Here is a 25,311-nt window from a genome sequence, read left to right as displayed (position 1 = left end):
GTTCCCCCTCAGACATTCAATCTCAAGCTAAGTATCCCGTCCATTGTCCTTTGTTATCATGTTTTATCTCTCTCTCTCACACACACACACATATATAGTATACAGCCCACATTTAAAATAAAAAACCTTTAACGCCCCCCCCCCCAAAAGAATTGTGAGGGTTAAGTGCCTTGCTCAAGCACACACCAGCTGACAAATGGGGGGCATTGATCAATCAATCACTCCACCACACCCAAATTTTTCCTGCCAGTCCAGGTTGGAATTGAACCAGCAACCCTCTGGTCACAAGCCGCTTCTCAAACCTCTAGGCCACAGCTGCCCCAATTAAATTCACCACCAAAAAAAGCAGAGAGGCAGCTGAATCTACATAAGTGTGATACAGGTACCTAGAGAATATTATTAGTGGACTGCTTGTAGTTTAATGCCATTCATCCCCAGACATCTGACAAAAAGCTGCTGTGTGGCCTCGCTACTTCATACGGTGGCCATCCATAATGATTTTCTTTTTCTTAACAATATTTGTACTGTTTTGCAGATGTGATGACAGTAAATGTTAAACAGGGCAGTGCAATAACATATCAATGTAGGCGTAATGAATCACAAGTGTCACACTTCTCTCCCTTCGCTGCTTGACTTCTCCCCATTTCCTCATCCAATGCTGTCGAATGGCTACACAAGTATTTTACATGTGACAGGTGAAGACAGAGAAGCAAAAACTGAAACGAACAAAGCAAGTGTTCTTGGTTTTTCCTCAAATAGCTCGAGGACTCCATCATCAGGATCATCAGGTCTAAATAAATAGCGGATGTTTTGCAAGACACTTGTGACCCACAGTTGGAAACCTCCATTGTATCTTCCAGGCACAAAAGCCATCGTTGCCCCACACTGGGCTAAAACAAGAAAGAGCCAGACATTTCCCTAACTATTTTTACACATCATGTCAGACATTAATCATATCTGAAATAATGGGGTCGGCTGTTTCTTAATATCTTTTTGACATGTGCATTTTGCTTACATCTATGTCCTGTTTGAGACACATATCTGAAATTTAGATCTAAAGTGTTACAAACCTAGACATAAAGACAAAATATAGGTGTATATAATTTCACAAAATTATTTTTAATATACTGAGCTGGGAGAGAAAAGTGAGAAATTTGGTCATGATTAGATTTCAGTGGAGTTTATAGTGTGAATTTCCCTTTACTTGAAGACTAATCAGAGTTTTTGTTAACATTTCAGTCACTTCCATATTTCCAGATTGCAGTGTGGATCACTAAGTGCTCCATTTAACCTGAGTCTTATGTATTACTCCGTGACAGATCATTTTAATTTGGTTTTGTTTTGGTTGGTTTTAAGGCCATTGTAAAACAATTTTTTGCTCTCTAGATATCATGTGCATATTTGGATGAGGGAGTATGGACCTTAAAAGAAAATATATGGCCATGTTTGTCGCATGTTATTCCTCCTCTCTCTGTACTAAACATTTCCGGGCTGTTAAATGCCAGCCATCAAAACTAAGGCAAAATGGCCCCCTAAAGAAAGAGGTTAATCAGGGACAGCTTTAGTGTTGGAGAGCAATGGGTACAGCATGAATAGTGACAGTTTACACTGTGTGTAGTAAGTGAAACATGTCCCTTTGAACACACAAATTTAAATACACAAAAGTGATTGCAGCTGCAGTCGGGAACCTGAGATTATTGGATTTTACCACACATAACAGTAGTCATCACTGCACAAGCTGGGACGGAAGCAGAGAGAAGACATGTTTTTTCTTAAGAAACAGATCTTGTTTTTGGGCTCAGTTTTTCATTTCATTTTACTTACCGGTATTTGTATTTGAGAAAAACTACTTCGAAGCAAGATCTTGCTTTTCAGCATGTCAAAATTCTAATCCACATGTGGACAAAAGGAGATCATATATGAACGCATGTTAAGCTACTCAACAAGCCACTTCATAAAGGTTGTCACCGTTTTACCACAGTTCCCTTTTGTTCAGTACTCGTATTCTGCATCTTTTTTGTCAAGACATTAGATTTTCGGGTAAGTACAGAAGTTTGTTTCACACAACATGAATTTGCATGAGACTCTTGACAAAGACAAAACGCACAAATATTTTGTTTTATGACATATGAGTTAAAAATGTATTTTTATGTTTGAAAAATAGCTTGTTGTGTATACAACCTGCAGAAAATGTATCTTTGTATGTGTTTGTAAAATGATGTGAAAATGAACTGAACTTCTTACTTCTTATTCTACACTATTGTGTAAAAACTGAAAAAAACACGATGCAGAAAAATAAACATACATTAAGCCTGTCTCTCATAATATTCTGGCATCTCTCATTACTTAGATAAGTCAACACCTCCAACTTATTAAAGCTTTCACTGTTCACTGTTCTACCTCAAATATACAAAAATAATCTGACAGAGATCAGAATATATTACCAATGTTAGAGGAAATTAATGATTACAGTCCTGATAAGGTAACTAGTATCTGTGATGGAGTACATTTCTAAAGTATCCCGTCCACTCCTGCGTATGTGAAAACATGTTTGTGAGCTGGCAGTTGACTACATTTGCATGCTAATGCCCGTAAGAATATTGATGAGTCCGTGCAGGAGTGTGTGAGAGTGTTTGTTTATCGTACCCCCTTCCACTCATTATAGCACGACATATCCACGTGTGGCATTTACCTCTGACCTCTGCTCCACCACAGCCACAATTACTGAAAGGCCAGACTTTTCAGCCAATGTCCATCACATCCACTCTCTTTCCTCTCCTCTCTCCTTCTGTATCACCTTTTCTCTTCACATCAGACTCACTGCTGGCACTGATCTGGAAAGAAAAAGGAAAAAACTAGAGTCAATTTTTGATGTGTAGTTTAATAAGGTGAAGGTGACCGCACTCTTTATGTTTTTTTATTCTGCGTTCTTGTCAACTGTGTTTGTCTTTTCATTTGTCCTTCTCTGATGCATTTTCTCCACACTTTAAAATCACAGGTTAAGAAAAGTTCTCTAAGTTGAGCAGGCAAGATAAAAAGAGAAAAAAATAGATGGGGTAAAAGAACAAGTGACAGGAAAAAAGAAGATAAAGAGAAGAGTGAGAAGGAAAACGTGATTGGGGGCAGTCACAGGCCAGTCTTCTTCTTCTCTCCATCCTCCCCTCCTCCACACTATGCTCTCTCCCTCCATCTGCAGGTAACAATGCTCTCTCCCAGTGAGGAGGGGATGATGAGATTAAGAGTAAATTACACTGAGTCCTTCTCTTTGTCAAGACAAGGGAAGTGGTGAGTTGGGAACTTCAAACAACCTTTGTGAAGACGGGGTCAGGTCGGAGAGAGAGGACGGCTGGACAACAGTGGGACAGACAGATACAGAGAGAGAGAAAAGGACAGAAAAAGCCATTGGGGATTTGAGGTCATGGTAGATGAAGGGAGGGAGACTGGGAGAGAAGTGAATTAGAGAAGAAACCAAATCTCTATGCTGACCCTAGACAAAGAGGGGGTTGATATGGTGGCAGAAAAGTGTTGTCACTGAGGTACAGACTTTGACATGACACCAAGGCACAAGGAAATACACCAACATCTTGAGCAAATGAGCTTAATTGAGCTAACTGTTGAAAGGGAATCCCTAAAGCTTACCTGTGACTGGTCACAGGTTTGTCTCCAGTCGTTAAGCTGACTGAATGACTCAACTGACAAGAAATACTTGTACTCTTATATAACCTTTATTTCTGACGTTCACTGGATTAAAGGAGCGTTACCTTGTAATGGACTTTTTTTCCAGTTGATTAAAGTTAATTAAATCCTAATGCCTTTCAGCAACTTAAGGACAAGCATAAACAAGTTTTACACAAGTGTAGACTGAAGCAATAAGGAGACTCAGACTGAGGTGAATCAGGGTCACTGCGCTATGTGTGATCTTCTGGTGTGTCTTCTCTTTGCATGGTTATTACAGATAGAATGAATGAAGAATGTCCTCACTTTAGTTGGGAATAGCTGACGCCAAAACATTGCTTGCAGAGGTTTTTTGAGAGCTTGGAATGACAATTTATCCATGTCTGCGTTTTCAGATTTATTTATTTTATTTACTTTATCGCTATTGTGTGGACTTAAGCTTTGATATCACTTTGTGGTTATTTGAAGAAATGAAAGATATATCTGTTAACACCACTAGTATGTTAAAATAATGCAGATGGATTCGGATTTTCATTAAACCACTGGTGGCTTTAGTTCCTCGTTGAAGCTGTTGTGTAACTGTTGCAGCTTTTTTATTAGTTCTGCAATGAATATTATGCTGTAAATATTATTTTTACACATACAGCACACATGTAAAAATAATTATTCATTGCAGAATTAACATTTTTCCCTTAAGTTCTTTTTTGCCTTTTCTTCTGAGTTGATTTAAACCCATTTTGGTTGAAAAATATTTAAGTAGCAACTCTTTTCTGGCACAAACTGGCTATATAGTACTGGTTCTACACCAAATACAAAATAAAATTATTTTATGTTTTATTTCTCATACAAGATAACAACATACAAATACATTCCTTTTGTTTGCCCCGAATGTTTCATCAACAAACTATGAACAGAAATCCAATTGACTTATTTGATTAGAAAGGGTACTGCTGCATTTAGAGGCCTCTCAACATCAATTACAGATAAAGATCTTATGAACATCCTTTCTATCTTACCATGCTGTAAAAGCTGTGGTCCTCGAGCTCCCACACAAAAGTGATTTTTAATTGTCTGTAGCAACCTTTAAAAATCACGTCATTGCTTGACAATCATGTGTATAAGCTAAATTGTCATAAAATTAGGAAAATCAAACTAATAAATAATAGGACCCCCAAACAAGACAGTATGGAGTTACCCACAACAAGAAACATTAGTGTTTAGGAATTTATGACTTGGTGATAAAGTGCCATTTAGCCAAAACTTTATTAAATATGTTCTCAATTTTTAATAATTTCATGCAATATATGCATGCAATACAAAGAAAGGGAAACACTGCCTTCACACCCTGTCCATCAAATCAACTTTTAGTGAAACTGTTAAGTTAAAAAGATTTTTTTTTTTTCCTTTTTGAAGAGCACCTACATATCCACGTTGTCACAGATTCACGTTCTATGCACGGATGCTCTTCTAAAATCTTAAAGTATTTTTATGTTGACAGGAACAAGTCTGGTTGACAGAATAGCACAGTGTATGGGAAAAGTGAAGTGTGTGTGTGTGTGTGTGTGTGTGTGTGTGTGTGTGTGTGTGTGTGTGTGTGTGTGTGTGTGAGCGAGAGAGAGAGAGAGAGAGAGAGAGAGAGAGAGAGAGAGACAGGGTAATGTAATTTGCTTTTGTTTAACCCTGAGCTGTAGGGTCTCTTGTTTTAATAGAGTTGTAGATTAGTTTTGCAATCCCACATAATTGGGTAAGTGATAAGCATACTGTGGTATTCCTATCCATTGTAGTCCACATTCCCTCTCACTTTCTCACATACACACACACATTCAAAACACACGTGTATTCTAACATTCAAATTGCTCACAAGTAGCACAGAAATGGTTGAGAAGAAAAGACTAAGTGCAATAATAATTCAATACCTGTAATCCACCAAGTATGCTATTTTCAGCAGATTATGAGTGAAAAGTGTTGTGCCTCCCATTTGAAACAATATATCATGCTCTATCTTCTTCACTTCTTCCTGATAAAATGGTTCCTCGCTCATTCGTTTTTTGTTTCTTTTCATTTGCCTGTATGTCTTTCTGCCTGTTCTTCCATCAGCAAACAGTTCAGCCACATGAATTCAACATCTACAATGTCTCCTGTCAGAAGGCAAAGAAATTTGCATCCACTTTTTTCCAAGGGAACCCCAGTTTTGAGTAAATATCTTAGGTCCAATACATGGGACGATTTGGACTGCACTGATTGAGATGTAATGAGATTTAGTATTATGTACTTATTATGTACTTGTACAGATGTACTTAAAGCTGATTTTCACTAAACACAAACACTGTATGTGGCACGATATTTTACAGTCATTAGCCATGATGTCATATTAGTTTACAAACATGTACAAAGTGTATCATGGTGCATGTCTGCAGATTCTGCCACATGACATTGCATTAGTTATCGCAGTTAGTATCCACAACACCATCTGCTAGAACTCAAGGTCATGACACACCTCCGCTTATAGGTAAGCTGCCAATGTGATGCCCAGCATGAGGCATGTGCGTGTGTGTTTGTGTGTGTGTGTGTATACACATATACCTGTAGTTGTGGGGACAAAAATCTGTTTACACAGTCACACTGTAAGGACACGTCTTACTTATGGGGACAAAACTCAAGTCCCCATAGTGTAAATCGTTAAATATTAGGGTGAAGACTTGATTTGAGGTTAGGGTTAGGCAAGTAATGTTTATTGTTATAGTTAGGTGGTGGTTAAGCCTGAAGGAAATGAATGTAACTCTGTCTACTGTACCTCGAAGCGATGGAAAGAAGACTGTGTCTGTGAGTGTGTGTGGGTGATAGTTCCTGTACTCAAGGCAGTAATAAAATACATATAGTGGTTATACACACTCCCTCCTCCATAAAAGAAGATTTTTTCCATGCCCTCCACGACAAAGACCTGTTAGGGATCGTGAGGTAGAAAAAGATAGAGGTACAAGTAAAAGCTAAATTTAAAAAGGAGAAATTAAAAAAACATAAAGATAATGGGTAAGTGGTAGAGAAGGGGAGCTACTGCGGGAATAAGACACTAACTACAGGTTGTTTGAAGGTTCTTGCTACTTCCTATGATATGCTGTGAGGCAGTTACTATGTGAAAATAGCCACAGTACCAAAATGACTTCAAATGCCCTGCAGAGTGTGTGTGTGTGTGTGTGTGTGTGTGTGTGTGTGTGTGTGTACAGAGACAATATGAAGGCGGCCGCAGACACAGAGTAGGCTGCAGAGCTTTGACCAGCCCACACTGTTCGTACCAGAGGCCCCAACGCAACCCAACTCTGACTTTTTGTGCAACAAAGTTGGTAAGGTTTGAGGTGCGAACATTAACATATAATTGAGCTTTTCAAATAGAGTAACAAACACAGCTGCATTGTGTATATATATATGTGTGTGTGCATGTGCATCTGTGTATTGTGTTGATGTCTTCAGCCAAAATGAGGCAAAATGAGAGGCTGTCAGTGAGCTCATCAGGGGGCAACAACAGACCTGCCTGCTCAAAACTCAAACTTGAAACTGTTATATAGTCAGCATCAGCTACAGCAGCTCTTTGACGGTGGAGCTGCAGATAAAAACAAAAGCACACCCTTGTATGGAGGCACAAACCAACACATTTACACAAACACATACCTCATCTGTTGGAGGGTGTGCAGCTGCTCACAAGGCTGCTGGAGAGCAAGTTCTCAGAAAGCTTCAGCCAGCCTAAGTTTCCTTCATTAAACCTGCAACCTTAGAGCCTCAGTGTGGTAGGGTTTTGAAGGGCAGGCCATGACATTCAAAGGTTTTTTCTTCCTTCTTTGTCTTTATAATACAACAACAAATTCATGAATCCTTCAGTATTATGTAGGTTTATACATTAAAAACTACCATGAAAAAAAAAATATATATATATATATATATATATGCTCATTTACTGTAATTTTCAGTCCATATGAATTCATTTTGGCCCAAACGTGCAGCCAGTCATCTATGAGGAAACTGTGTCACCTCACACCATGATTAAACCTTACAATTCACACACGAACAATCTGAGGTCTAAGCCAGACAATTTAGTGCAAAATACAGTGAGTCAAACAGCTGCATCAGCACCATGGTCAGCACTACACATCAAACAATCAAGACTACGACTGTGTGTGGCTTGAGGGACATTTTTTTTCTTCCTCTCTCACATATCTGTTATTTCATATGAGCAGACATTTACTGACAAAAGACCTAGTATTTTTAACCACCTAAAAGCTGTAAAACAAATCAGGAAAACAACTTACACATTAATTTGATAAATATTATGAGTATGACCTATATACCACACTTTGGTAGCTCAGGCTCAGGTCTAATAAAGCTTCCCCAATGAATCAAATGTCCTCATTGTAATCATGCACCGGCAAAAGTGCCTTTCCTCCCTGAGAAAAGCTGAAATGGAAAACCATCCAACAGGTACTCCTGTTTGGGTTTATCCACCCTGAAGTCATATGGAATTACACTGCTAAATTCTCCAAGATGAAAGCTGGCATAAGGGCTGCTAACACATGCACAACTGTCACCCGGTTTTGAGGTAACTCAGCTTCAGATGGTAAAACGGTGAGTCAGAAGAGGAGAGGGAACAGCGGCTGCCCTTGTCCCTGCTGGGACACCAGTGGTGTCCCCATTTCTTTAGCCAGATCTACAAAACTGCTGGTTGTAGTTGATTCTTGTTGTATGGATGCACCTGCTGAGTGACCATTCTCATCAATGAGCTTTCCCATATCTGTTTCCATGAGGATATCAGACTGAAGCATTATATATATACTGACAACAGTATGACAACTGCTTTAGGCCCGCTCACAGCGCTGACTGTCCAATCGTTCGTCCCCAGCATTGTCTGCTTTTTCAGACAAGTAGCCACTGTTTTATGTCACAATGCCAGAGGAATCAGAATCAGTCAACTCAACGGACTGGGCAGATTTGAACGTCTGGGCGCAGCAATGAAACATATTCAAGTGGAAAAATGACCAGAAAGTTTCAAGGTCAGAAAAATAAAATGAAGCTGTTGTTGTGCTCTTCTTTAGAAAAAAAATCCTCATTGCATTACTGATCTTTAGGTTTGTGCTGTAAAAAGTGAAATATTTTTAGCTCATACTGAGAAGCAGCATTTCCCATTCTTTCTCTCTGGCTCTCGTTCCCCTCCTCAGAAAGTTCTCCTACAGTTTTCATTTTGACTTACACTTTCAAATTTTTTCTCATTTTGCCAAAGTTGCCTAAAGCAGCAGTTAAACTTTCTTCGACAGGAAAATAGTAACTTTAATCGTAAAAATTAAACAGGATTCTTCCAACTCTACCCCGCCTCATCTCTCTTGTCATTCACATACTGTCATAAAGATTTCGGTTCTGTCTCTTTTTCTCTTTACTGCATAGCCCCCTCGGTTGTCACTTTTAATTCTGTCTTTGATTGCGCCTTTGTCTTTTCATATTCTTTTATTGTCTGAGTTGAACAAGAAATGTGACTGTCCACGTTCCCAGAATTTCTTTCACAGTCTTACCAGAGCGACGTACCCTGACTTCAGTGTTAAATCCAGCTGAAAAGGAACGTAATCATATCAGTGCTGAGCAGCAAAGTGGGTTATTTGACGGTAGAAAGAGAGACTGAAAAAGGGACAAGAGCCAGACTCATTTCTGCTACAGGGGAAAGCTAATTCGGCTCTTTCAAAGGGCATGCAAGGAACGGCATAAGAGAAGAAAAGAGAGTCAATGAACAGATCTGTTCAATTCCATCTTACAGCCTACACTGGACATGTGCAAGAGGGATTAACAAGGATAATAAATGGTTTTAATGGTGGAAGTTTAAGAGAATCAAAGTGTACCGCTGAGTGTGTCACAGAGGAAGACAAACAGACAGAACGAACAGAGATGGACAGACAGACAGTTAAGAGTTAGAGTATCTAGCAGTATCTTCTCTGGTTGTCTCATTAAAAAGCCAGAGGAGGAAATATATGAAGGAGTTGGGCTCATTCTTCACTTGGCTGCAGTCTCAACTGAATGGCCTTGAGTGTGTGACTGTGCCTCTCAGCCCTGATCCAGTGAAGAATAGACTGAATTTTCAACAGCAGACATAATTAATACCCAGTTGAATGGACAAGAAAAATGGTCCACGAAAAGAAAAGAAAATTTTAAAAAGGTAAGTAAACCAGTAGGAAGTGAAAGAGAGAAGGTCGATTCAGTATGTTCAGTATGCTGAGTCGCAGCGAATCAGTGAAGTCTATTTTGACATATGGACAAGGGCTAACTAGCTCGGTATCATCTCTCATTTCTGCCTTGAAGGCAGATGTGAGGCTACAAGGGAAAATGGCTATTGACCCTGAGAGGTAAGACCACTCATCCTTCATACGTCAAATTTCAAAAATACATGCTTCTGCCGACTGCCATTTAACAACATGAAAATCTGAACAGAAGGTGGGTTTTCAGAAGCAGCAGATGTTATGCAGGTTACAAACTGTTTGAAAATGTTCCTGCATTTCCATTTTGGCAGTAAGGGGTAAAACCATAGAATCATCTATCCTGTGCCCAAAGTTAGGAAGCAAATCAACATTCAGCATTCGTATGATATTTATTGAAATTTAGTAATTAAAACAGATGACTTCATAAATTTAAGTATTTATTGCATGTTTAAACCACATTTTGTGGACTGTCATTCCAATGGTAAAGTAAAAAGAAGTGCTAAGAAGACTAGACTCACACCATTAACTGATTAATTGATCTGACCTGATAGGGCACTGCTTCAAATCAGTACAGTAAACACACTGTGTGAATAAATGAATAAAATGTTGTTAGATACATGTCAAAACATCACAACATGCCATCTTTTTCTGCATACTTTACATGAGAACTTGTTCTAATCGACTTCCGCAAAGTAGAGTCCAAACAGTTGACATGCAACTCACTGCCACTGGCTGTGTGTGTCCTTCTCAGATGGAGAGATTGCAGTCCCTCCACACCTACACACTGACTTAAAACTATGCTGTGATTTTTAAGACTTAATAAAAGTGAAAAGGTAAAGTGAAACTGTTAAGTTGACTTGGTGGCCCTTAATACAGACATACCTCTTGAGGCCTTTACACAAGTAGCTTCTTCACAAAAACATTAGGTCACTTTTTCAAGCAGATGAGGTTATTATAATTCAAAACGTGGGCCAATAGTTCCAAACCTGTGTTTCAAATTTTGGGGGTACAGCCCCACCTCTTTCAACATTTGGATCACTTGGTTTTGCCTTTAATGATGAACAATGTAAAATCTCTTGCTCCACCCAGGAGCTGGTGAGGAGTTAATGAGAAAGACTGGAAGGGGTTTGTTCTTTGATATACTGAACCCACCACCTTTATAGTTGCACAGTTTCATCACATTATATTAACTAACACAGATCATGTAAATGAGCAAATCTGCAGTTCAGTTCATTTGAATGCAAACTGCCAATTAAGTCGTGACGCTGGACTACTTGAGACATGTTTTGTGCATGTCTAGGAAGCAAATGAGTCCATAAACAAATTAATAGAATTCTGCTGCTTGTATTTTTGCTTTTGTTGTGGCTCTTCAGTGCACTTATTATCTGTATCTTTTCATTTGCCAGTGTTGTTTGCTGATGTCACTTAAGTGGTTAAGTGCCATAGCATTTACTAAAATGTTGATTTCTAATCTGTCCCTTTCTGTCTTCTTCGTCTGATCTATTGAAACGGCAATGTATATATTTGGCAACTGCTCCCGCCCTGCAGAAAAACCTCTTGGATTGCTGTCAGATGGTGTTGGCAAGCCTAACTCTGCCACGCTAACAATGTCTGCTATGAATAGAAACAATCGCCATGCCTACAACAGTGCTGCAAATTTTACACCTGCTTCTCTCACACCTTAAATCACAGATGCAATTACCTGTGCTACAGCGGTCAGTCAGCAATGATAAATCAGCTTCAGTAGCCGTGTGTGCAAATTTCCACTTCTTCCTCTCATCTTTTTTCTCAGTTTTTTTACATAGGCACACCTCAAATTACATGTTTCAAACCTCTATTTTCAGTCTTACTGGTGCTCTGTCATTAAGTACTGTGTTGCTTGGCCTCTTATTAAAGAGCACACTGTTCTTATTATTTATTCAGAATATTGAATAATTGTCGCCTAATGAATGCCAAAAGAGGATCAGTGCTCGTTATTGGTTCAGTGTGTGCAGGATACTACTATAATAATGTATCATCACTTTCCAAAAAATGATGATGTGAAACTATAGTTGTAAGTTCATACTCATTATCATTTCAAGAGATATGAGAATGGTGAGGCAATAACTTGTAAAGAACAGGAAGAACACGAGGTTTTCAACAATATTAGGAGTGTGAAATATTAGCAGGCTTCCAGAATAAATCAGAAATAAAAGGGGGAACTAATAAGTTTTCTCAAAGCAGTCAACAGTGGGATGGATATTTCAGTAGTGATTACTTTACACATCTCTGCAGTTGATTCAGGCACACTGAACAGAGCCCATTACTGCACAAAATCTTTCAGAAGCTTGGGATGGAAGTTAATGACCTGCTGCTGGAAAAAAGAATGGAGAATTCAGTGTACACTTGAGGGAGAGAGGGTGAGACACAGAGCGAGGGATGGGATTATTAGGAAAGACAGATTGAACAATACAAACAGTGATGGCAAAGGGAAATTGAGACAGGGAGACCAAGAGAGGAGAGCAAGAGTGATAAACAGATGAAATATGGGAAAGACACAGGGTAAGACTAGGAGACAGAGTCGAACAGAGTGGTTATATATAGTGGTGGCGATGGGGCAGACACAAAGGTGGCAGAGACAAGAAGAGGAGACAGAGAGAAAGAGTGGTATGCCTTCTGCAAGACAGGAAAAAGCATGCACTGGAGAGAGCAGATGAAAAGCAACAGCAAACATCAAAAAGCTGAGTATGCAGGTCAAGGTCTCTGCTAATCATTAGAGCTCAGTCTCTCTCTCTCCTACACACACACAAATCAGCATCTGCAGCAAGGCCTGTAAAAAGACACAGATCATTACCATACCTTGCAACGGAAGTGAACGGCTGTGGAACAAAAGCGTCATGCAGATGAGGTCAGCACGGTTTCATTAACGGTATTTATCTGGTATTAATCTGGCATTTAGACTGGGCCTGAATGAAGGCATTCAGTGCAAAAATAAAAGGATGATATTTTTGTTTTGTTGACAAAATAAAAGCAGTTTAATAGCACTCCCCGTGGGTCACAGGAGACCAAAATCAATATTTCTTTCTTCAACTCTTTTTCACTTTGGTCAATCTCTCTTCTCAGCAAGAATACTGAGACCGCTGCATGAATTGTGTGGAGCTAGATTTGCAATGCAGTCAATTTATTGTTTCAAGTTTTGAAAAGTGCCTCTTATTTAGTTAAGCCAAAAATAACAGACGCCTATAGAATAAATTATTGCATCTTCCCTGTAGACTTGTTATGTGATAAAAGTGGAACACAACTTTACTGAAATGTTTATGAGCGAATGCACAATCTTTTTTATATTTATAACAACAATATATATAATCATTAATGAGCACTCCTCATAAAGTAGAGAAACAGAATGTAGTTATTTATTTTGTCTCTTTAAAATGCAATATAATGAATATGAGTATGCAGCACAGAACAACTGTCTAATTGGCCACAAGATAAATCAATACAGGCTTTAATTACTTTGCACAAAAAAAAAAATCTTGTTTTTTAATGACATACATGGAGTCAACAGATTCATCTCTTCAGTTTCTTGTGTTCTGCAGCTGACAAACAAAACCACATATTATAGATATATAAATAATACTTTTTGTGCAATGATCAATCTCATGTCTTTTGACTATAAGACTAAAAGCTTGAGAGCCAGCGCACAGGAAAGGCTGCTTCGCTCTGTCTGGGCCTGCATCAGCGGGTCACAGGGGAAATTTGTCTGTATTTTCAGGCTGTGGCTCTTCCTCTCCCAGTGTGGCTGACCCCGTTACACTAACAGGTCGGCCCAGAGGCAATTCACTAGCCACCATAACAGTCAAAGCTACAGGGACACACAAAAAGATGTGTACAAGCAGGGTACTGCAAGCTATACAACCTTATGTTAGTCTGATCACATTCATGAGTTTAACTGACACGGCTGTTTATCAATTTCATAAGACGTTATAAGAATTCCACAACATGTACGTAAAGAGAAGCGGATGATGGATATGAAAAGATATGAAAGACACAAATCATCACGGTTTGTCTTGAAAGGCTCTCAAACATCAGCATCAATAGGTCTCAGTGCTAATAAATATCACATTTTGTAAGCTATGTTTGCATTAGTGTTTCTGCATGCTTGTTTAACAAACATGTTGCTGTTTTATTGCTTTTCTCAACCACGTCACTGAAGTTATCCTTCAGATAACTTCTGCAAGGCATTTCAGTTATTTCATATCTGTGCACAGTATAGAACAGGATGAAAGGAGGCATTTTATTGATGTGCGGATGGACTTCTGAACTGCACGACAATTTGACCCTGATGTTTATAGATGAACTACAAGAAAGTGAAACGTTAGTTTGTAGGTGAAGAATAATTACAGAGACACAAAAAAGGTTAATGCAGTGACAGAAAACCATAGAAATTTTGAATTTAAAATGGAAAAGTCCTGCATTTAAAATTTTTTAAGTAAATGTGCAAATGTGTTATCAGCAAAATGTCCTTAAAGTAAGTAGCTGTAGCTGCTGGCTGTTATTGTCAATGGGATTACTTAAGAACATAAATTAGAACTGCTTAAAACCGATGCTAACTGTGTCTTGGGTCAATAACTAAGACTTATTCTTACAACAATAATGAGTGCTGACTTGATTAGGTCAAGGCAGTTCTTTTTTTTATTTTTTTTTTCTTAGTTTGGCAGATCCCATCAGCACCTGAGCTGGGAGGCTGCACTGAGAACGTAGCTTTAGCTGCAGCAATGGCATTGATGAAACAGTCAAATGCTGCACAGCTTCAGATTTATAGAATAATTTTAGCACATTTAGCTACCTCTACATGTAAAGCAAGGGATCTCTGCCTGCCTGTCTGACTTGAGAACAATTCATCTTTAAACTTGGCAGGTATTATTGGGGACCCGAGGACATGCATCAGGGACAGACTGGGATATTCATTCAGGGTGGGACTCCAGACCAACCGTCCACATTTACTCCATTCACAACAGACCACTTATACTGTAAGCATTTTGTTAAAATGTTTTTTCTGTATACTGTTTATGTCTCTAACACGGGCAGGGATCATACCTTTGAGGGAAAAGAAAGATATTGACTACATTTCTGCGGGACTGTAGCTGCCCTGACCTAACCCTGCAAGCCAATCACCTTGCCAGACCACCACAAACGTTCCTGACAGTGAGTCAAGGCCTGACGTGCATTGCTGACTTTGGTACAATTTGGACACGGTACCGTTCAGTATTAATCACTTTGAATAACCAATAATCAACAGCATACTTTGGCATCGTTAAGCAACAGCCTGCGTATTTAGCTACTGATCCTGCATTGACTGAAATTAGACACTGAGGCCATACTCAGAGCAGCAGGCTTATGCTAACAACATACTTTTATCGATACTGATTGTTGTACATTTGACCTTGTTCATACTGAAGAAATTTCTGCTCATTAATAAAGGTCCTTTGTTATGACCAATAAAAAGGAGTATACAGTCTTCCCCAACTACATTCAAGACATGCCTTTTCAGACACTGACCCTCCCTCCACCTCCTTTGTTATAAAGCTGTGACTGTCAGACACACGCATATGTGACTGCATGGATGTGTGAACATTCACGTGTGCTACCTTAAAACCGTATTTTATGAGCTTCATCAGAGAGTGAGAGGTCACTGTAAAGGTTACCGAGGTTCAAGCTTATAGTCTCATTAAATGTTTTATGGGAAAGGCTGAGCAGTCATGCATATCACCTTCCCAATACCTTCAATAAGACAGACTGCGGCAATCTATCTAACTAAATACAGAGCCCAAGTCCGCTGGATAATTCTTCATTAGCCTCAGGCATCACCCATCAGGTACAGAATTATTTGAATTTTCTTGAAACTTATTTTTTGATGTTTCCCTTAAATTTTGATTAATGTAATTTTTTTTTTGTTTTGTTTTATTATTTTAACATATTGCTGCTCAGCAGTAGCCCACACACTGTTGCATTCTGCATTCTCCATTTTATTTTAACTTGGTGCTGTATGTTCTTGTTTTTGTGCTAATGTAAACTGACAAATGAACATCATTTTAAAGACACCGAAATACCGTTCTGATTCAATTGAGAATTGATTCTCGATTGAGTGAACAGACAAGGGGGCATTATTTTCTTTAGCTTGCGTGTATCTATATCCCCCCTTTTGTCTATATCTGCCAAACCTTTCACTTGAGTCCTTAGTACTGAAATACAGCATAAAACATAACTGGCAGATAAGATAAAAGGATATTTCTTATCTTGAAATTCCATATGTTTAGGTTTGGTGGGTGGTGAACTTAGGCCCAGCTTGTAGTACACTGGTGAAAACCCTGCATAAATACATATTTACATGTACAACCATCTACTAACATATAATTACATGAACAGTCAAAAATCTATAAAACAACAAGATAGTACACAAGTACACTGAAAACAAGAAGCTCCAAAGGCTTCAGCTTATATCTTTTGTTCTATTCAGTTCTCTGATGTACAGAATGACTGCAGTAAGCAGGGTTGCTGCTTTCTGCCTGTTCATTCTGCACTGGATGTGTGTAAAAACACTGCTGCTCTGTAGCAGTCTGTTTGTACTGACATCTCTTGTCTGTAGGTGCAAGTTACAGAACGGATGTTGTGTGTGTCATCTCTTTGACCAGCCGAATGGCTGCCTGTTCTCTCCTGCTCTGCAAAGATGGGAGCTGCGGTGGTGGTGCAGCCTTTGGAGATGATCCTTGGGGCTCTTTTGCATCCCCTCCAGCAGTGCAGCCTGGCTTTTTTTCTTTTTACACCTCAGCAGAAAAACACTGCCATACTCCAGACATGGCATGATCAAATCAGTGTGGATGGTGACTAGGCAGTGTCTGGCTGGAACAATGAGAAAGTCAAACTGTTTAGGAGTCAGAGTCCAGGTAAAAGCCCACGTACTAGGTGGTGGTCACAACTGATGCACTGCTTAAGTATACAAAATGTGCATATGGTCAGGCCACAGTCCTTCAAACCTCTGAAACAAGTGAATGGGCAGTGGTTTACTGAAAAGCGAAATAAAGCCATGTGGTCAGAGGACTTGGACCTCTCTGTGAAAGCAGACGAACACGTGGTGGACACCAAGAGAAGCGTACAGACCTTTACTGCTCTTCTCTTACAGTCTGTTGTTACAAGTTGTGGAGTATTTTCTCAGCATGGCCTTGGTCTATTAAACCCCAAAAAGTTAAATGTTCATAAACATTAAAAAAATGTGAAAACCAGATATGATCAAGCATTGAACTCCACTCAGTTTGACTTCCCTATGCAACCATATATATTGTACATCTACATTTACTGCCTGGGACATCTGTGTATGTAATTAGTATAATGACAAGCACAAGGTCACTGAATTACTGTATTTTGTAACAGTAAAAACAAGAGCTAAAACAGAAAGTGCAGGATGGAGCTGTTGAAGTTGAAGCAATGAAGTGAAACCCTTGACTAGAGTGACAGTGGAGAGAGTGAGACAGTTAAAGGTAGATTTAGTCTTTTTCAGTGTTAGACCCAAATGAGAAATTTCATCTCATGCCCTGGGTCCCAGGCTCATTAAAACATATCACTACTCTTGTCATGTGGGGACCCAGCAGGAACACGGCTGTGACCCATTCTGGTTCCAGACCATTAAAAAATATTAAGCTAGAAGAAACAGGGGGATAATGATAAGAGGGGAAGAAAAAGGACAGAAGAGGTAAAGGGAATGTAGAGGCAGACATGCAGCCAGCAGAGAAAGGAGTCTGACTTGTACTGCCCTGCTTCCCTCAGCCTCTGTCAGGCCCCCAACCCCCCCCTCCCCTCGTTTGCTGCCATGGGGGTAATGTGCCATGAAATATGTACTTAAAGCCAAGCTCAGGTGCCGCCATAAAAAGAGTAAGAGACCGTCTGGGTCTGTTGTGTGTGAGAGTCATGTGTGCACACAAAGTACTGTCTGTGTATGTGTGTGCGTGTGAGAGCGCAGGCCTGTGCTTAAGTACTGTAGCATGTACTTTTGGGGCTTGTTCATTTAGCTTATCAATCAAATCTGCATGAGAGTGAATGTGCTGCTGTGTAGATTCATATATGAAGAATAGCACAGTTTTGTGTCTGTGTTTCCCTGTGTGTTTGGGAAGGGGAGCGTGAGAGAGGGAGAGAGGGAGGGAGAGAGAGAGAGAGAGAGGGAGGGAGGGAGAGAGAGAGAGAGAGAGGGAGGGCGGGAGACACAGCTCCCACCATCTCACTTTCACACACTGCAGGACACAGATTACGCCTACATGTTCGGTAGAGGTGTGAAGACATTAATACAAACTGAAACACACACACACACTCAGGTGTGAAGCTACACCAAGTTGTTTTTAATAACCATTCAGTTAGCAAGGTGAAGACAAAAATGTGTAAGGTATTTCTTTTCACCTTCAGTAGATAATTTAAATAAATGACTTGCACTCACATTTTTCTGTTTTTATCCCCATGAATACCTTTTGCTTATGTCCTACCACTAATCATACCACTGTCTTCTGCGTGTCAGCCCCTGAACCCTCACCCTAACTGTGCCTACAAAGGAGGTGTTTAGGCACATGACTGAGTGGAGGCCACTGTGGCTTTTGGCAAGGCTCATTATGCCACAACACACTCACTGTAGTTATGCACTGAAACGGAACAAAACAGACTTGAAGATTACATTTATGTAAAGTATCTTAAGATCTGCTTACAGGTGTGCTACACATTTTCTCTCCTCACTCTCCTGTCTCCTTTATCCTTTCCTTTCTCTGTAACCATGTTCCACTTTGTCCTTATCACATCCCATTCCGGAAACTTCCTTCTATTAATTGGCTGCTGTCATTTATCTTCCCAATCATCCATCCATCCATCCACTTATTTATCCCATCATATTCCCTTACTTCCCTCTTCTCTTTTTCCAGATAGTGCAGCTCGTCGTTCACTCAGGCTCGGCTCATTCCAGCTACAAAGAGAAAACTCCAAATCACTATTGATCCGGTCTCATGAAAAATACATTTTGCGCATTAGGATTCCGTCTCGGCCTTCATTCGGTATCCCCAATGCGTCCGGTCATCTCCTAATGTCCTCCCACCATTCCTCCATCCCTACTCCGCTCTCATCACAGCAGGTGAGAGGTATATTTTCCTTCCATATATCTGCCGAGACTTCTGTTTTCTGATCGATCTCCCACCCCAACTCTCCGTGTCCATTAGGACGAGTGTTTATGCTGGAAATATCAATACTTCTGTTCCTTTGTCTCTGTCTATCTCTAGCCCTTTTTTTAACACTCTTACACTTAGTCTTGTCTTTAAGCTCCCTTCCCTCCCTGGTTATACCCCTCGCCTTCATGATTTGCTTTTCTCGCTTTGAAATTCAGAAGTTTATTTCTTCACAATAGCTCAGCGCACATTTTCCTATTTCTTCTTAATATCACTTTTGTTTTCCATTCTCTCACTCGCTGTAAATTGCCTAAAAGCGGAAGAGCAGAAATTGCTTTCTCTAACATGGGGCTGAATGAATATATACTGTAGCTTTGTCACAAGTCTTATTTGACACTGAAAACTTCCTCTCAGTCTCATTTCTGTCCAAACACTTTCGAAAATGCAGGCACAACAAAACAATATTTCAATTTACCTTTTTGCTGCATGTTCTTGGTCTTAAAACATCAAAAAGCACATTACACCTGTCTGCTCTGGTGGCATAAAAAAAACTGAGAAAACGGAGAAAGAGTGCATCCCAACAGCAACAATTTACAATCTATCCAGCCTGCCGTTTCCATTGGATGAGCCTGTTTTGGACTGGGTTTATATTTTTCCCTGCAAGCCAATTTGCTATGGCTATTGGGTGGCCACATTCTGTCTCTATTAATATCCTTATGACACTTCAATTAGCCGTTTCCCTCCTCTGCTCCCCCATTCCTCCTTTCAAACTGGTGTCACACTGATTGCCGCCTGTGCCGCCTACATGACTACTTACAATCTGAAAAATAACATCTATCAAATTAAAGGCAAAAATAAACACCTGCCCAAAAAGATGATCTCTCATGTGAATGTGAGATCACTGATTCCCATAAACACACAAACATAATTATATGAATGTCTGTCCATCTGTTTTCCTCTCTATTTTTCTTTTTTCTTCCAAGCATACAGATGCAAATTAAAAGTTACTGTAGCTGTTCTCCAGGGTACAAAATGATTTGTGAGAGCAATGCTTGCTATATTTACCAACAGTGCTGTACTGGCCACCTGCCCTTTCTGTGTGCTTTCACCATTTAGGGTACTAATGAGAATGTTCCAGGGCTGGACTGGTCAGTCACAGCCAAGCCAGAAGAGCCCATCCCCACTCCTGGTCAGTCCCAGCAGATAGGTCCAGGGCTCAGTTTCTTTCCAAGTACATTCACTTACGAATTCTATTACACACATATGAGATGAGAGTCAGGGACAGTCAGTATTTAATGTTGTGCATCCACTGCATTTCTTTCTGAAGGGGAAAAAAAAATGAATGGATTTTCTGCATGTGTATTGATGAAGTTATCTGGAGGTTGGTAACAGATCAGTAATAGATGTCTCACCAACAAATCTGATTTTATGACATGAATCCATAATTTCACACCAGGGTATCAGAAAGTGACAGGCCTCGATACACAGCAATATCAACATGACCCTTGTGGTATGGGCTGTTTAAAACCATTTTCCGAAGTAGTAATGCTTACATTTTGAATAGAAGTTTACATACAGAGACAGAGGAACTGCAAGAAAAAAATAGAAGCTTATTGTGTAGTTGAATAAACAACTCTGAAAGCACAAAAGGACATTATTCAGGACAACTGAGCACACACAGCAATAACATCCTCATTAAGCCCAGCCTTCGTGATCGAATCTCATAAATTCAACTGAAATGACAAATGTAACCGCAGGTCTCGGCTCCAAACTAAATGTAGATCAGCTGATTCCATGTTGAATAAAAGGGTGAACAACTCGCTGGAACATATAATCCAGCCTTGTCTTTCTATGTTCTATCTGTCTCAGTCTATCTTTCCAGGACTTATCAGGACATATCAACCTCCCCTGTCTATCTATCTCTGCCAGTAACACGCTACCCCGAGATAGGATCAAGACTTATCTGTGTGTGCGCATTCACATCTATTTGGGTGTATGTGTGTGCCCGTGTGGTTGAATGTGTTCACGTATGTGTGTGTTTGGTTGTGTTTTTTTGTGCTTTATTGCTTCCACCAAATTATGACTCCTCCAGTGTCAGGCTTTTTCTATAAAGGCCCTTTTCACCAAGTGGAAATACCAACCCTACAACCCCTACAGCCCTGAGATTAATAGAGAGTGAGACAAAGAAGAAGAGGGGGAGAAGAGTGAGAAAGAGACGGTAGAAAGAAAGTGCTCCAGTAAAAGAGAGAAAGTGGAATAGAGGAGCAGAAATGGTAAACAAAACCAAAAAAAAGGTTTGGAATTAAAAGAGATACACAGAGATTAATACAAGTAAAGACAATTCCTTGTGTCTGGAAACTTTTTTGTTTTTCTCATTCTCCTTTTCCCTTCCTTTCTTTATAGTCTATATTTGTTGGCATTTTATATCTCTTCGTATTAAGAGCTCCTGCATACATTTGGTCTTGTATGAGGACATAAGCTTCACCGCTTGCATGTGTATGAGAGAGACTTGAACAGAGAGAAATGAGGAGAAAGAGAGTTTGACAAGAACATACTGGTCCTTCCAGACTTTTTAATCAATCTTTGTTCAATTGATGTATGATAATATTCAATTTATCTGAGTTTCCTTCTTACTCATCTTCACAAACCCTGAACTCAAACCATCCCATGTGTATCTCTATCATTTCCTTTACCATTTCTTTCCTCCTCTCAGTCCTTTATCCCTATTCATCAACCTCTCATTTAGCTCCAGCCTCATATCCCCCTCCTCTCTCCTTTGCCTTCATGTCTCCCTTTGGTACTCCTTCTCCCTCCCTCCAATCTGTCCTCGTGCTCTGTAGCTCCCCCTCCTTTCTGTTTTCCTGGTCTGTAAGGCATAACTGGCCTCTGGTGTCAGGGTTGGCTTGGCTTTGGCATTCTGCTACTTGTTTCTCCTCTTCCTTCTCCCGCTGCCTGGGTTTTGTTCCCTCAGACTCTAATCGGCTTTTCCGGGTTTGGGATCGTCTCTTCCCTAACTTTACCCTCTCTCGGTGCCACAGGATTATCCTTGTCGAAGAGGCCGGACTTCCTGGCTTGAAGAGTCTGAGTCTATCTGCCTATGAGTGATTTTTCGATGCATGTGTATGTACGTGCATGTTTGTTAGCGTGTGTGTACATCTTTTTTTTTTGTTTTGTTTTGGTTTTTTTTTTGCACCGCTGATCCTCTGTAATCACTTTGAGACAATCCCATAATACCCTATAGGTTCAAACAATGGTCTGTGTGTTTGTGTGTGTGTGTGTGTGTGTGTGTGTTGGGGGGGGGGGGTTGGAAGCAGATAGAGAGAAACAGGGAGAGTGTGAGTTCACCCTTCCTATCTAATATATCGGTACCTTCCTGAGAAATGTGCATCATGTTGATCATGTTGATGTTATTGCCATTGGAATTTCAAGTTTGTTCAAAGATTCTTCTATATTTGTTGTGATATAAAATAGTAATAATCAGTTTTGATTCCACACATGTATAGTTTCACTTTCTTCTTGTTTTGTTTTAGTTTGATTCACAAGCATCCCTTACACATAAAAACAAAGAGTACTTCCAGGCGGATAGCTCTGCTGGGTTGTTCATAGGCCTCATATCGTGCTGTTGTTTAAGAAGTATAATGTTTACCATGTTCACCATCTTAGTTTAACATGTGAGTATACTGTTCAATTACAAACTCAAGATACAGATGTGAATATCATCAGTTTTGCAGAGAAAGGGTCAGTAGAACACATTGTCTGAGAACATCAATACTTGTAATGTGCTTGTAATTTTGGAATGAAATAAAATGTGATGAAATGCATGACCATGTACTTTTGTTGTCTGGTAAACCCATGAGAGTTGGACACGTCTGATTCATGACACCATGAAACATGGCAATCCATCTGACAGCTGTCATGATACACTATATGGACAAAAGTATTGAATTCACGTGTGTACGGGGCTGTTTTTCAGGGGTTTGGCTGGACCCCCTACTTCCAGTGAAGGGAAGCCTTAATGCTTCAGCATACCAAGACATTTTGGTCAATGCTATGCTTCAAACTTTGTAACAGTAGTTTGGGGAAGGCCCTTTCCTATTCCAGCATGACTGTGCCCCAGTGCACAAAGCAAAGTCCATACAGACATGGTTAGATGACTTTGGTGTGGAAGAACTTGACTGGACCACACACAGCACCGACCTCAACCCCATCTAACACCTTTGGGATGAAGTGGAATGAAGATTGCAAGCCGGGGTTTTTCATCAAACATCTGTGAATGACCTCACAAATGGTAAGCTGCATGAATGGGTAATACTTCCCCCAGAAGCACTCCAAAATTGTGTGGAAGCTGTTATAGCTGCAAAGCTGTCTAGGTGTTGAGAACGGGAGGTAATTAAAGTCCCTGTTGGTGTAATGGTCAGGGGTCCCAATACTTTTTAACATATAATGTGGACTATATAATATAATTTGGACGTGAATGTCCAGTTGATATTACTGTCAACACAGCATGGCTAAATTGTTTTCCAATAAATGCACATGTTGTAGGGTCATGAATTAAAGTCAACTCAAGTTCATAGTGCTTTCTAGCTCACCATGTACTGCACTGCACTGTACCCTGTACTGATGACACTTTAGTCAAAAAGTAATTCCTCAAGAAAATAAACAAAGTAGTAGTCAAATTAATCGTAGCATTGTGATCTATGCTGTTGATCAACCACATGGTGCTACAACTCAGAGCAGGAAGGGAACAGAAGGCTTGGCAGCCATTTGGGGACTGGCATTTAGTTTCAGAGTCTGCCTCCTTCTTTTGTTCTTGTCTTTCTGCTCATTTCCATCCCTCCATCCCCTCTTTATTTAACTGGCTCTCTGTAAAGGTCCTGCTGTCAGCCTCCACCTGTCCCTGTCACAGTAAACAAAGACAACCAGGAGACACAGCACTCTCTCTGTTGTCTCATGTCTCCACTCTCTCTTCTCCACTGCCTTCTTCTCTTACTTTCTTTTATTTTGCCTGCTCTTGATTTTCTGGCGTGCCTCCCCTCTCACCCCTCTTCCCCTGGCATTTCTCCCTTTCTCTTTATCACTATCTTTTCTTTTCTCGCTCATATTTTTTTATTTTTTTTCTCTTTCATTCTGTCTCATCTATTTTCTTTCTCCTTTCGTTGCCTCTCTTTGCATTTCTTGGCCTCGTGCCAAACTTATATCATCACTGTCTCTGTTGTGCATTTCCCTTTCTCCTTTCTCAGTGTGCAGTCACTGGGCTCACAGAATATTTCTGTAACTCTTTTTATATCCTCTCATGTTGCGAAAATCACCAAAATTATGATCTCAGTGAATACAAAATGATTTTAAATGCACATAAGAGAAGACGACATTGCCTACATTCTCTCATCTCAGTGACGCCCTGTCCTGCTGTGACGTGTAGATTTTTATATTTTGTCCTGGTTCACCACGGACAGCGCCTCAGCAGACTGCGAATGTCTGCATTATGCAAATTACTTCCTGCCCGCACAAACAAGCCGGGACCAATCAATGTCAATCCCCATTCCAACGGCCAATCAATGTCATTCCCTCTCCAACAAAACCGGGTCTAATCGAAAGGCACTGTTCCTTGGGCTCTGCATGCTAAATCAGGAGGGTCAGAGTGTCTAAATTTCTCACATCCCACACTGTACCACATGACTTCAGGAATCATCACTGTACAGTGTGAGGAGACGAAAGTGGACATGATGGCTTAGGGAAGCAACAATGAAAAAGAGACAAAAGACAGAGCAACCCAGTTTGGTAACTTTTGTTTGCTACCACTCAGGAAAGAACAGTAATAGAAGTTTTAACTACTACATCTGTCAAAACTAAATAAAGTTTTGACTAATGTCTCAGTTCCTCTACTCCCCCTTCATTCCACCACGCTCAAACATATTTTTACTGTTTTGATAAAGATGGCAGCACTTGAAAAAATTCCAAACCTTTGAGGAAAAAAAAAAAAACAAAAAAAAAAAAAACATTGGGTGAAGTCATGTTTGGTTGATCCAACTTTACCTCTGATCTTAGCCGAATACTAAATCCACACGGGGGCTATAAGTTAGCCATACACCAGACAACAGCCCACTCAAACAACACAGTGTAAATTTCACAATTTTTACTTAAACAAATATAACCACAGTCACACACCAGAAATTGTGTAGAAATTGGTCTGCTTGTTAAATTAGCAGGGAATCAGACTGAAAACAGACATGTAATAAAAT

At 39.9% G+C, this 25,311-nt stretch overlaps 1 long non-coding RNA gene across 3 annotated transcripts in view; it reads right to left on the bottom strand.

Annotated features, from left to right (window-relative positions):
* LOC124058975 overlaps nt 1-25,311 on the bottom strand; it is a 146,140-nt gene that overhangs the window by 47,619 nt on the left and 73,210 nt on the right. For all 3 annotated transcript variants that reach the window (XR_006843348.1, XR_006843349.1, XR_006843350.1), the window contains exon 2: nt 2,693-2,834. This is a non-coding gene — a long non-coding RNA (uncharacterized LOC124058975). The remainder of the gene's footprint in view (nt 1-2,692; nt 2,835-25,311) is intronic.

This window comes from Scatophagus argus, chromosome 5 (genome assembly GCF_020382885.2).
Source record: "Scatophagus argus isolate fScaArg1 chromosome 5, fScaArg1.pri, whole genome shotgun sequence".
Lineage (NCBI taxonomy): Eukaryota > Metazoa > Chordata > Actinopteri > Scatophagidae > Scatophagus > Scatophagus argus.
Note: the sequence above shows the minus strand (reverse complement) of the source record. Positions and strands in the feature narration are given on the sequence as shown.